This window comes from Martes martes (assembly GCF_963455335.1).
Source record: "Martes martes genome assembly, chromosome: 6".
Taxonomy (NCBI): Eukaryota; Metazoa; Chordata; class Mammalia; order Carnivora; family Mustelidae; genus Martes; species Martes martes.
Window position 1 is genome coordinate 147563931 of NC_137893.1, and position 12404 is coordinate 147576334.

The window sequence follows — 12404 nt, forward strand, 5'->3', positions numbered from 1 at the left end:
TTTCCGTGGACTGAAAAAATGATTAATAAATTTAAATGTGGCTTAAATAAAGAACACAGGAAACAACAAGCTTTAGTGCTGCTGTGGGGAAAGCAGAGCCTTCTTACGCTGTCGGTGGGAATGGAAGTTGGTGTAGCCACTCGGGAAAATACTATGGAGGTTCCTCAAAAAGCTAAAAATGGGGGGTGCCTGGGTGGCTCAGTTGTTAGATATCTGCCTTCGGCTCAGGTTGTAATCCCGGGGTCCTAGGACTGAGTCCCACATGGGGCTCCCTGCACGGGGGAAGCCTGCTTCTCCCTCTCCCACTCCCCCTGCTTGTGTTTGTTCTCTCGCTGTGTCTCTCTCTGTCAAATAAATAAATAAAATCTTTAAAAAAAAAAAAGTTCAAAATGGGACTACCCTATGATCCAGTAATTGCACTACTGGGTATCTACCCCCCAAACACAAAAACAGTAAATCAAAGGGATACGTACGTGTTGATGTTTATAGAAGCATCATTTATAGTTGACAAATTATGGAAGCGGCCCAAGCACCCATGGATAGATGAACGGATATAGAAGATGTGGTGTCGGGGCGCCTGGGTGGCTCAGTGGGTTGGGCCTCTGCCTTCGGCTCGGCTTATGATCTCCAGGTACTGGGATCGAGTCCCACATCAGACTGCCTGCTCAGTGGGGAGCCTGCTTCTCCCTCTGCCCCTCACCCAGCTTGTGTGTGTTTTCTCTCTCAAATAAATAAATAAAATCTTTAAAAAAATGGGGTGCCTGGGTGTCTCAGTGGGTTAAGCCTCTGCCTTAGGCTCACGTCATGATCTCAGGGTCCTGGGATCGAGCCCAGCATCGGGCTCTCTGCTCAGCGGGCAGCCTGCTTCCCCCTCTGTCTCTGCCTGCCTCTCTGCCTGCTTGTGGTATCTCTCTCTCTGTCAAATAGATAAAATCTTAAAAAAAAAAAAAAGATGTGGTGTCTCTTGCTCACTCTCTACACACACACACACACACACACGAATATTACTCAGCCATTAAAAAGAATGCAATCTTGCCATTTGGAACACCATGGATGGAGCTAGAGAGTATTATGCTAAGGGAAAAAGTCAGTCAGAGAAAGGTAAATACCATATGATCTCATTCATATGTGGAATTTAAGAAACAAAACAAATAAAGGAGAAGAAAAGAGACACACCAAGAAACAGACCCTTAACTCTAAGGAACAAATGATGGTCACCAGAGGGGAGGTTGGTGGGGGATAGGGGAAATAGGTCATGGGGATTAAAAGGACATATACCACGATGAACACGGAGTAATGTACAGAATTGCTGACTCACTATATTGTCCTCCTGAGACTAATATAACACTATGTTAACGATACTGGAATTAAAACTTAAAAACTTAAATATAAAAAAACCTGGAAAAAATTTAAATATAAGTGCAAATGGTCAAAAATAGTCAAGACTTTTGAGGGGGATAGGAGAACTTGCTTATAAAATATAATTGTTCATTAAAAGCTACATTAAACATTTGCTATCTTAAGGATGAACAGAGCAACGAAAAGAAATAGAAACAGACGTGCACATCACAACACTTGACTTATGACGAAGAACACTGCAAATAGAAAAAGAAAGGATTTTTTAAAAATAAATAGTGATGATTCAATTGGATATCCATCAGGAAAAAAATTAAAATGTTACCTCCACCTTATGTCATATACAAAATCTCTGTCCATTCAAGTCTTTGGCCTCACTTCCACCAAAACAAGAAATAAAGAGGGAGAGAACCAGATGACTGAGGAACCAATGAGGCAAACAGGACAACTGGACTTGTGTCTTCAAAGAAGCCCTAAAAAAGCACTTTAGTGGGATTGTTCCAGATTTAACGTAAAAGATGTGAAAAATACATTAGCAATCAATATCAAAACGTGAACCTTGGGAGGCGCCTGTGTGACTCAGTCAGTTGTGTCTGCCTTCGGCTCAGGACATGATCTCAGGGTCTTGGGATCGAGTCCCACGTTGGGCTCTCTGCTCAGTGGGGAGTCTGCTTCTCTTGTGCACGCTCTCTCTCTCCCACCTACCCCTCTACCCCACTCATGCTCTCTCTCTCAAATTAATAAATAAAATATTTAAAAAAAAACAAACCTTGAATGAATCCCAGTCTGAACAAAAATTATAGTCAGTTTAGGAACTGTTGGATGATTTTGATGATGGAATGAATGTTAGAATTTTGGAGGGGTTTTAATTGGTATCTGAGGAAGAATCAGATATCTTTAGCTAGAATATGTTGTTCTTAGGATCTAAGGTACTGACGTATCACAGTGATGTATCTGTATGTCTGCCACATACTTTCAAATGATCCAACAAAACAAACAAGCAAACACACATAAGTGCACATAAATTAACAACATCAATACTGCTGAAAGCAGGAGGTAGCTAATCCAGGGATCACATTTTGGTTTTTTTTTTTAAGATATTTATTTATTTATTTGACAGAGAGAGAGTAGGCAGAGAGGTAGGCAGAGAGAGAGGAAGGGAAGCAGGCTCCCCGCTGAGCAGAGAGCCTGATGCGGGGCTGGATTCTAGGACCTTGAGATCATGACCTGAGCCGGAGGCAGAGGCTTTAACCCACTGAGCCACCCAGGCACCCCACGTTTTTTTTTTTTTTTCTAAAGCAGGCTTCATGCCCAGCACGGGGCTTGAACTCATGACCTGAGGTTGAGAGCCGCAAGCTCCACCAACTGAGCCAGCCAGGTGGCCCCCCACACTTGCATTTTTCCAGCGATCATGTTTCTGTTTTGTAAGTGTATATTTTTTCATTTCCAGAATAAAAGCTTGTGAATAAATGAAATCTAGGAGTATTGTAGATATAAATGTGAAAGGCTAAACAATGAAGTTTGTAGATGACAAATATCTCTGTGACCTGGGGATTAAGAAAAATGTCTTGGATAACACACAAGAAACACTGATTATAAAAGGAAAAATTTTTTTAAATGACTAAAGAAACGTGTGAAATTCTGCTTACCCAGTACATCAGAGCGCAGGTGCCTTCAGTTCGCTCACAGTATTTTGTTTGACTATCTAGCTACCGTGCAGAGAGGTTTTTCAAGATCATGAGTACATAGATGTGTCAAAGGAGGAGGTAACACATTTAAAATGTGTGTATACTCTTCATGTAGTGGGAGAAAAAAATTCAGCTGATTTTTTTTCCTTTCCTTTTTTTCAGGGAAGAGTGAGCATTCCTGTTAAGCTGGAGCACAATTTAGCCAAGACAAGAGGAACGGGATCAGCGGAGAATCCGTCCGCGCTTTCCGCTGACAGACCCCGTAGTTGCTCGAGTTTGCTGGGAAGGTGATTGTGCTCCTGGGATCTGGAGAAGGACACAGCGGGCACTTTCGCAGTGCTGTCTGCTTGTTTTAGCACGCCGAGCCTTGTTCGGCGAGGTCCCAAGGAAGCCGGAGTGCGTGCCTAGATGAGTTTACGTACAAGGTCGTCGATCACAGAACCGTTCCCGCCTGCCACGCTTCGATGCACAGACACAGAGAAGCACGGAGTGTTACTGAAGCGCTCTGATCCCGAGTTCAGGGGACGGGTGTGGGCGCTGCCCCTACAGCGGTACGCACAGGGCCTGGACCCGCACAGCAGCGGCCCTACTTAAGGGCTGGGGTTTTTCAGAGCCCAAACCAGGAAAACCAATAGCCGGTGACAAGAGAGAAACTTGGAGCTCCCGGGATATCTGTCTCTGTTTCAAAGGCTCTGAATACCAGCCAAGTCTCCAGGGGAAAGAAGCAAAGTCGATGTGAAGTAACATTGCTTTCTTGTTGTCAACGATTAACCTAGCACTTTCTTCGAGTTCTGCATTTATCTCTTCCTTGTTCCCTTTCCGCTATAATTTAGCTTGCAAACACACCCACACATGCGCCAAGAAGTTAGTGGCAGGCCAGTCACGAAGGTCCGGCAGGTCCTGGGTGCAGGCAGCAGGCGACAGGGACTGCAGAATTTGTGTTCCCTCCACAGCAAGGTCTGCACGCACAGGGCACACCAGGTTTGAATCATTCCTCCCGAGAGTCAAGGCTGAGCAAGGCCACCCCTTGTGGCCCGGGGATCTGGGAGTGGCTCTGGAAGGCCGCCTTACCAACCCAGTCCCCGAAGCGGAACACAATGATACTGACTTTTAAAATAAAGATTAAGAAATTATACCTGAAAATGTCTGGCACGGAGTAAGGACTTAGGGAATGCTCACGTAAGTCCCGCTGTTTCTTTGTCTTCTTCCTTCTGATGAGGGAGCAGAAGGCAAGCCGAGGGCAAAGCAGAAGCCGACACCCTCCACACCCCATGGGTGTGTGTCACGGACAGTCCTCAGGCACTCCGGTGGCCCTAAAGGAAGAGCAGATAGCGGACTTGTAGAGATCACGATCCTGCAAGACCGGAGTCTCCCTCACTTTACAAATGTCCTAGTGAGTTACAAGGAAGGGGCTTTCTTACCAACAGCCTAACTTCCAGAGACCCATGACTCCGTTCCTGAAGCCCTAACACCATCTTCCCTCCATACAGTTGAGGGAGGCTGAGGCAGAGGGAAATGTAAATAAAACTGAATTTCTTTTAAGCCTGCGGTCCATTGACAAGGATGTGGGATGGGAGGAGTGTAACGTTCCTCCAGGAAGCTCCCAACTGTTTTCCTGTTAGTGCCTCGTTAGAGGGAAAACGGCCTGGGCTGGTGGACAGCCAGGCTCCAGTCTCCGGAGCGTCGTCCTCAGCACGTGAAAGTGCTCTCGGAACCTCCCTTCCCTCACCTCCCAACCCCCTGGTAGCGGGGCAGCGGCTCTTTCTGCCCACAGGTCCTGTCCCCGCGCTTTAATAAAATCACAGTTTTGCACCAAAGACGTCTTAAGACTCTTTCTGGTCATGGCTCTGAACCTCACTTACATGCTAAACCTTCACCACTTGCCCCCTCCCCTTCTCTCCCGCTTATCTCATTCACCCTCTGACCTGCTCTATTCCTTTTCTATCCATGAGTTTTACGAATTCCCCATTCCCTGGGTGTCTTTGGCGTGTTACTCTTAGTTGAAGGTTTATTATGGAACATCTCAAACATTACGAGGGGTAGAGAGGAGGGCACGGTTCCCCTCACGTAGCTATGACGTCAGCGGCAACGAGCACACTCGCTGGCTCATTTCCTCTCGTCTAGATCCACACGCGCGCTCCCCACAGCCCCCGCCCTGCCCCAGACACATTCTCACAGAATCATTTTGAGACAAATCCCGACCATCGTACCACTTCCTCTGTGAGTCTTTCCTGCCTCTGGTGATCTTAGCCGCAAAGAGCGCCCACCTCGTCTCCGGGCGTCCCTGGGACACTGCACGGAGGTTCGAGGTCCACTCCTGCCGTTTCGTTGCCCGGACACCCTTCTTCCGGTGCCGCAGGCCGGCCGGCTGTAGGATGGGGGAGAGGAGAAGCCAAGCGGTCGTGGTCTTGAATTTGTTGTTCCAAATCTCAACCGATGGCCACGGAGAGGGTGCGTAGAGGGTCTGCGTCTGTCTGGCCCTGGCACTGAACCCGGATAGGGCTCACTTTCCACCTTCCTGAGCGTCTGGTTCTCATGTATACAGATGCGGCCTGGAGCACCTAGATGCCTGCACGACCCAGCAGAGCTCTAAGTCCCCAAGATTTCTTAATTCTTACTCTTGTTTCTCAATCGCCTACAGGTAAAAAACGGATCAAATCAGGTTCAGAGGTGATCAGAATCTCTCAAAACCTGGGAAAATGAACTGAGGATGTCAGCCTTAGAAGGGACTTTGGTGATTCTGATTTATAGGCGGGTAAACTGAGGCCTAGGGAAGTGTTTTCCCAACGCCCCACGGTGCTGTTTCAGTGGAGTCGCTGGTGACGGCGGCAGGGTGTGCTTGTAGATAGGGGCCTGTTTATTCCTGCGGGAGCGGCGAGGGTCGCAGGCACAGCCTGGAGACTTTGCCGGGGGAGGGCTCACGTTTTGACCAACGTGGGCTCCTCAGCTCCTCAGCTGGACAGGGAGCTCCTTCCCACGCCCTCCGCCAGCGCATTAGGACAGGAGTAACAGACGAGAACCCTGCCTAGGGGAGCACACAGCCTTCCTCTCTCTGCCTCCCAGCCTGACCCCCAGGAAGCAGAGCTCTTCCAGCCTTCCTCCTCCCTGGAGCCCCAGAGGAAGGCGGGCGTCAGGGACACACCCTTGGCAAAGTCTGAGTGAATCCTCAGGACCATGGCCAGCCTCGCCCAAAGGAGAGCCCCAGACATCAGCATGTTCAGAGGAGGAAGTCAGAAGGTTAAGGAAATATGTGGGTGAAAATTAAATGCAAAAGGACAGTGGTCTCTCCAGGACTTTCCTTCATTTCCAGACATGTTTTATGAGGAATAGAGCCCTGAGTGTGGAGAGACAGATGCATTTGAAGTAAAAACCAAGTTTACGGTCTAGGTCTACACTATTCTGAGACTTTGCCCAAGTCCTGTCCCCCTTCTGAACCTCACTTTTCCATTGCAAATTCGAACAAGGAATGCGTGTCCTCCCTACGCAGGGGCTCCGTGGGAGGGCTCAGCGGGGTCACTGATGTCAAGGCCATCTGTGAGCTACAAATCGTGTAGAAACGTACACATTATTATTTCATAGTTGCAGATTTAGGAAGAGGTCTCATGCCGCACACTTGCACCTGGAGTAAGGAAAATCCTGGAGGTCTGCGTGGGGGTCCCAGATGCCCACAGAGATGATCTAATTCAGGGAAAATATCTGAGTAAAACTGCCCCCAAGTAAATGGGGACAAAATCTCTAGGGCAGGTTTGGGTTGGGAGGCTGGGTTGAATCTGGGAGGACAACATCTTGGCAAAAGTTGAACTTGCTTCCTTTATGATCGGAGAAACCAAACTTCTATTACTTTTAGCTAAAACCCAAGAAACTTGGCATGGATTTTCAGGTAGGATGAAGTCATTTTCAGGCTAGGAGGAAGTGTGAGGGCTTTGAGTCTAAGCCGCCACTCACTAGCTGCGTGACCTTGGGTGAGAAAGTTCTCCTTATAAACGTCCTAGCGCAAGGAGTCTGAGTGGGAAAAAGCAGGCAGTGGTTAAGATGTAGGGATTTTTGCCCCCCTGTCTAGTGAAGATTATGGACTACTTGCAGTTGTAGGATTTTTACAGTCAGAAAGTGACAAGCACGGCCAATTTCGATCCGGACAGGCTTTCCGCCTCAAAGCTGTGGCTCAGGTCACGAACACGTCCACTTGAGGTCTTGTTTGATAAAACTGCATTCCGTAGCCTCTTGGTGGGCGTAAATAGAGAGATAATTTGGGGGGGGCGGGGGAATCCCAAGGTCCTCTGGATAATGACCTCCAAGATGAAGAATCTAAGTCCAAACAAGCGTGTTTGAGGGAGTGCGTGCACTTTGCAGGTGTGCAGAGAACGCGGGGGGGAGTCCTGGCGGGGAGGGCACTGTCCAGAGAGCCCCGGGACCTGCGTGTCTGGCTCTGATGCTCTCCTCACCTGGTCAGCCTGACCTTGCCAGTGTCTCGGGGTCAGCAGGCAGGTGTCCAGAGTCTCCAGCGGCTGCAGGAATGGAAGAGCCTGGAAGAGAGAAGATGAGCCAGAGATGGTTTCCACGTTCCAGGAAGGAAACGGTGGGGTTTGATTGCGGGCTCCAGCAGAAGGTGGAAGACAGGCAGCGGCGTTGCTAGGGGCAGGCGGACCCAGACAGGAAGTGCCCCTCGGGCCTCCTGGGGAGATTTCCAGAGACTTCTCCCGGACAGAGTTCTTGTCTCTGGGAGGCGACAGCAGTGGGACACAGGGACTGGGGTAGATTTTAGGCCCCTCGACCTGACCCGTGAGGCAGAGTTTATGATGCAAGTTTCTCTTCTCCTCTGGGAGTTCCTGTGCACTGAGCAGAGATTCAATGGCAAAGAGGCAAGGAATTTGGAACAGCGTGCGGGAGCAGGGCGTGCGGGAGCAGGGCGTGCGGGAGCAGGGCGTGCGGGAGCAGGGCGTGCGGGAGCAGGGCGTGCGCTCACAGGACTTCGGGGAAACGGGTGTTTCTGTTCGCTGGTTTCTCCATCTGTTGAGCACACGTGGTGCACTTACCTTGGGGCCACGTCCAGGGCTTGACGTTGAAACGAATCCTCTTTATTTTTTTCTACTTTCCCCTGCTGAGTTCAGGTTATTCTCCCAACTTTACAAGTAAAAGCCAGAGGTGCGGAGGGTAAGTTGCCCCAAGTCCCGCAGCTTGGGCAGACGCGATTAAAACCGGGATTCGGGAGGCTCCGGCTTCCATCTCCGGCGTTCTGGCATTTTTGGAGCGGAGAGAGGGGACGGGGGGTCAGCAGGGGTGGCAGACCACCGCAGGGGAAGCCGGGAGCCGGCTCAGCTGCCTGGGGCCGGGTCAGACGTCACTGTTTTGGGCTCCCCTTCTCCCCTTTCCACCACTAGACTGGAGGCCTCTGAGGAGAGATGACAAATCTGGGAGAACGAAAAGCTTCTGTTTTCCAAGAGAGCTCAGGAATGTTTAACTCACACGACAGAGCCGGAGCCGACCGGACATGAGTTTTGGGGAGGAGGCGGCGGCAGCGGTGGCGGCTCTGTGTGTGGCCCTGGGGGGCCGCTTGGGGGAGAGGAACTTACAGCAGGGCAGGGGGAGTGACCGGAGCACCCTGGCTCAAAGACCCTCTGGGGGGGAAGGCTGTGGGAAGACGGGGGACAAGATGGGAGGCGACCTCCTCAGGGAACCCAGAGTTCCCAGCGTCTCCTTGTCACTCACCTTGGCATGCGGAGCCCAGGGTGGGATTCCAGCCCACGAACTTTCCCCCTTGCTTTACTCATTTGCCTCTTGTCATCAGGGCCCTCAGCCTTCCAGGATGCAGAGCTCTTTCCTCGCCAATTCCCCCCGACAGCTGGGAAAGTGGGAGCGGACTGGGGACAAAAAACAATTTTCAAAAAATTAATATAATAAGGGGTGCCTGAGTGGCTCAGTGGGTTAAATGTCCGAGTCTTGATCTCAGCTCAGGTCTCGATGTCACGGTCATGAGTTCGAGCTTGGTGTGGCGACTACTTAAGAAATATATATATATAATAAGACAGTCATTGCACAGCCTAATGATGATAAAGTGCCACCAATTCAAGAGTTTGGTTAGCTCAACCCTTTGAATTTGGACAAATGGGGGGTAACCTAAATGATGTTTTAAGCTTCAAGGGGCTAATAACCTGATGAGGGATGCCCACGTTTTTCGAGAACACAAACAACAGGAGTCTGAGACATACTTCACCCATGGGGAGAGGGGAGGGAGAATAGGATTGGGAGTTGAAGTCTGGGAACAATACACAAAACTAGAGAGGGGCCTTGCAAGGACAAATAATTCGGGAGTGCGATGAATTCTGACCCCAGCACTTGGGGACCAAAAGTAGACTCCCTGGGAGGCAGGAGTCTACGTCATGGAAGTGGGAAATCCCCCAATTCCTAGGCTCCAGTCCGTGTCCCCCATCCAGTCCCCATGTTAGCAGAACTGCAGCCCAACAATGGCGGCATTTTTCTTCTGGAGGAATTTGTGTCTCCTGTCTTCGTCCTTTTCGGGCCCCGGGGCTTCCCAAGATGAAGAGCACTTTCAAAAGAACCGCACTCAGAACGGCAGATTATCCCCCAGAAAACTGGCAGCGGCCGGCCCCTCTCCCTGGTCTGGTGCCCAAGAGCCGCCTAGACCGGACCCATGCCCCCAGGCCGGGTGCCTCCACGCCTTTCGACGCTGGCCAATCTGATAAACGCGGAATGCATCTTTGATCGCGGGTGAGGAGAACACCGTCTCCCAGCTCAGACGCCGAGGGGTCAAGGGCCTGCTGCCTCGTCTGCAGGGCTGGCCGCCCTCCTGATGACTTGTCGGCCCTTGAAGGCAGTTGGGTCATGAACATAGAAAGGGGCTTCCTTCGCCCAGGTTGAGAGTATCTTTCCCTCCTCGGGCCCAGTTTCCTTCCAGCTCTCTTGGAGAGGTCCTAGGTGGTCCACACATCGAGCGATTAGGAGTGGAATCTGGACGTCTCTGTCGGCCGTCTGCAGGGGCCCCACTGCGAAGCTGGAGAGGCCTGGTCTGCGTCCACCCTACTCCCCACGCAGGTAAAACACACAGTAATCTGCAAGGACCGTGGGTGCATGCCCTCACCTTTTCAAGATGCTGCCAGAATTCGTGAGTCCCAGGTCTGCGCCGCACCGGTGAGCACCGAGTGCCCACGGGGTGTGTGTGGGTGAGGGTGTGGTTTAAATTCTACGTCCCCGCTCATGGCCCAGAAGTCCTTACCGCCTTGCGACTGGCCTGCGCGGGCTTGGCTGGTGTATCCGAAGGCCGCCGGGGCGAGCGAGACCTCGGCCTGGAAGACGAGAGCCACAGACAGCGGCCATGACCGCGCAGCTGAGAGCCTCCCTCCTGGCGCTGGTTCTGCTAGTCAGCTCTCCGCAGACCCGCGCCAGGCCCGATAAGACGAGGGTGAGTGACCTCCAGACAGGCCAAGCGACTGCTCTGTCCTGCTCCAGTCCTTCTTGTAAGACTCGGACCTCTGCTTTCTTTCTTCTTGTGGTTTTCCATTAACCTTTCTTCTCTTCCGGCCTCTTCTTGGACCCTAGAGACAGGTGCTCCTTGAGCCGCGTACCGGGAGGGACGCCTCCTTACTGTGTCCTTGCTCTCCTGCATCTCTAGTCAGGGGGGCCACACCGGTGCCTGCGTCAGCGCTGGGCCCGAGGTGCAGGAAGGCAGCGGGCGTCACGGTGGGGGCAGGGTTTGGAGGGGAGGGTGGGCTTCGTCATCTGGGCTGCAGCTCCGGGGGACAGCTAGGACGAGGAGGAAGAAAACCAGTGTGGAAGTTTTACGGGTGGATAAAGTCAGAGAGTTAATCAGAGAAACATAAAACGCAGGCAAAATCATTGGAGGTCTAGGGGCACATGGGTGGCTCCGTCGGTTAAACATCTGCCTCCTGATCAGGTCATGGTCTCAGGGTCCTGGGACTGAGCCCGGCAGGGAGTCTGCATCTCTCTGCCCCTCCCCCCTCCCATGCACATGTGCTCTCTCACGCTCTCTCTCTCTCTCTCTCTCACTCTCGCTCTCAAACACATAAATTAATCAATCATTGGAGGCCCTCAAGCAACTGGATTTAGAATCAGGAGTCTTGGATTCTGGCCCCAGTCTAGTCCCAGTTCACGGCTCAGCCGCCTTACTGGCGAACCGTGTGTGCAGCTGTGGGGGTGCAGCCGTGGGAAGGGAGGCAATGATCTGGATCACCTGGAGGTAAAATGGAACCATGAAGGGAGAGGCCGGCAACCTTTCATCCGGGTAGTGCAGCCGTCACTTCTGGTCTTGGACAAGTCCCTTTGCCTTTGTTAGCCTCTGCTTTCTTTCTCATCTTAAATCTGTGGGCAACAGTACGTACCTCGCGGGCGGGTGAGCAGCCACCCTGACACGCAGAATGTGTTCCGTAAAGGGCAGCGCCGTTAAGACCTTCCTACCTCTCTGAAGTTGACGGGAGGACCTCCTGGCTGACGCTCTACTTTTGAGAATTTTTGTGGCTTTTCTGTTACTCAGGGCTGCCTAACTGGGTATTAGACCCTGGGCCCTGGGCTGTAACATTTGCTTAATAAAAAGCTGAGTCTGGAGGCGTCAGAGATGTATCAGACAGAATTAAATAGGTTTGAAGCAGCGATGAGTGTCCGGAGCCAGCTGGCTTGAGAAGGGCTCCCCAGATCCCGAGTCTCTCTGAATCCCCACACCCTAGTTACCCAACGTGATTTTCAGTAAATACCACTGCAGTAGCAAAGGGAAAAAATAAGAGACAAATTCTTAAAAATAGTTAGGTTAGAACCAGCACGGCGCAACGGATGGATGCTTTGACACCGTGTTCTCTCCATGCCTGTCTCAGTTTTGCTCCCGGGAACATGCGAAAGCCTGCGTGGGGAAGGCACCTTTCTGCCCAGGAGCAGGGAGCGAGTTCGAGAGCCTGGTGAGCTAGTGAAGAAGCAGTTGGCCTGGAAGGCTGGAGAAAGTCTGGTTTTGCTTGTGTTGCGTCTGGACAGGTGGTGGTTGGCTAAAATCCTTTCCAGTCCGTTGGATTTCCAGGGAGCCCGGCTTCCTCCTAGTTTAAGCCTGGACCTTCCTTAACAGATTATGACCTTCTTCCCTTTCTCAGGTCAGTTCCTCGGCCTTTTTCTCACCATGTAGACTGGTGGTTTCCCTCTCACACGTTCTGTTTCATACTCCCTGTGCTCCATGAGTAACTGGCAGCAGCTTTCCCAATGTCGGAAAAGGGGTCCTTCACGGACCCTGTGTGGCTAGAGTGGAGGAAGAAGCGGGTGGGATCTGCCTCGGAGAGGGATTTAACCAAAGAACAGGCAGCGAGGACGTCCTGGACAATTCATTTCTGTATTACGGGATTTATCCGT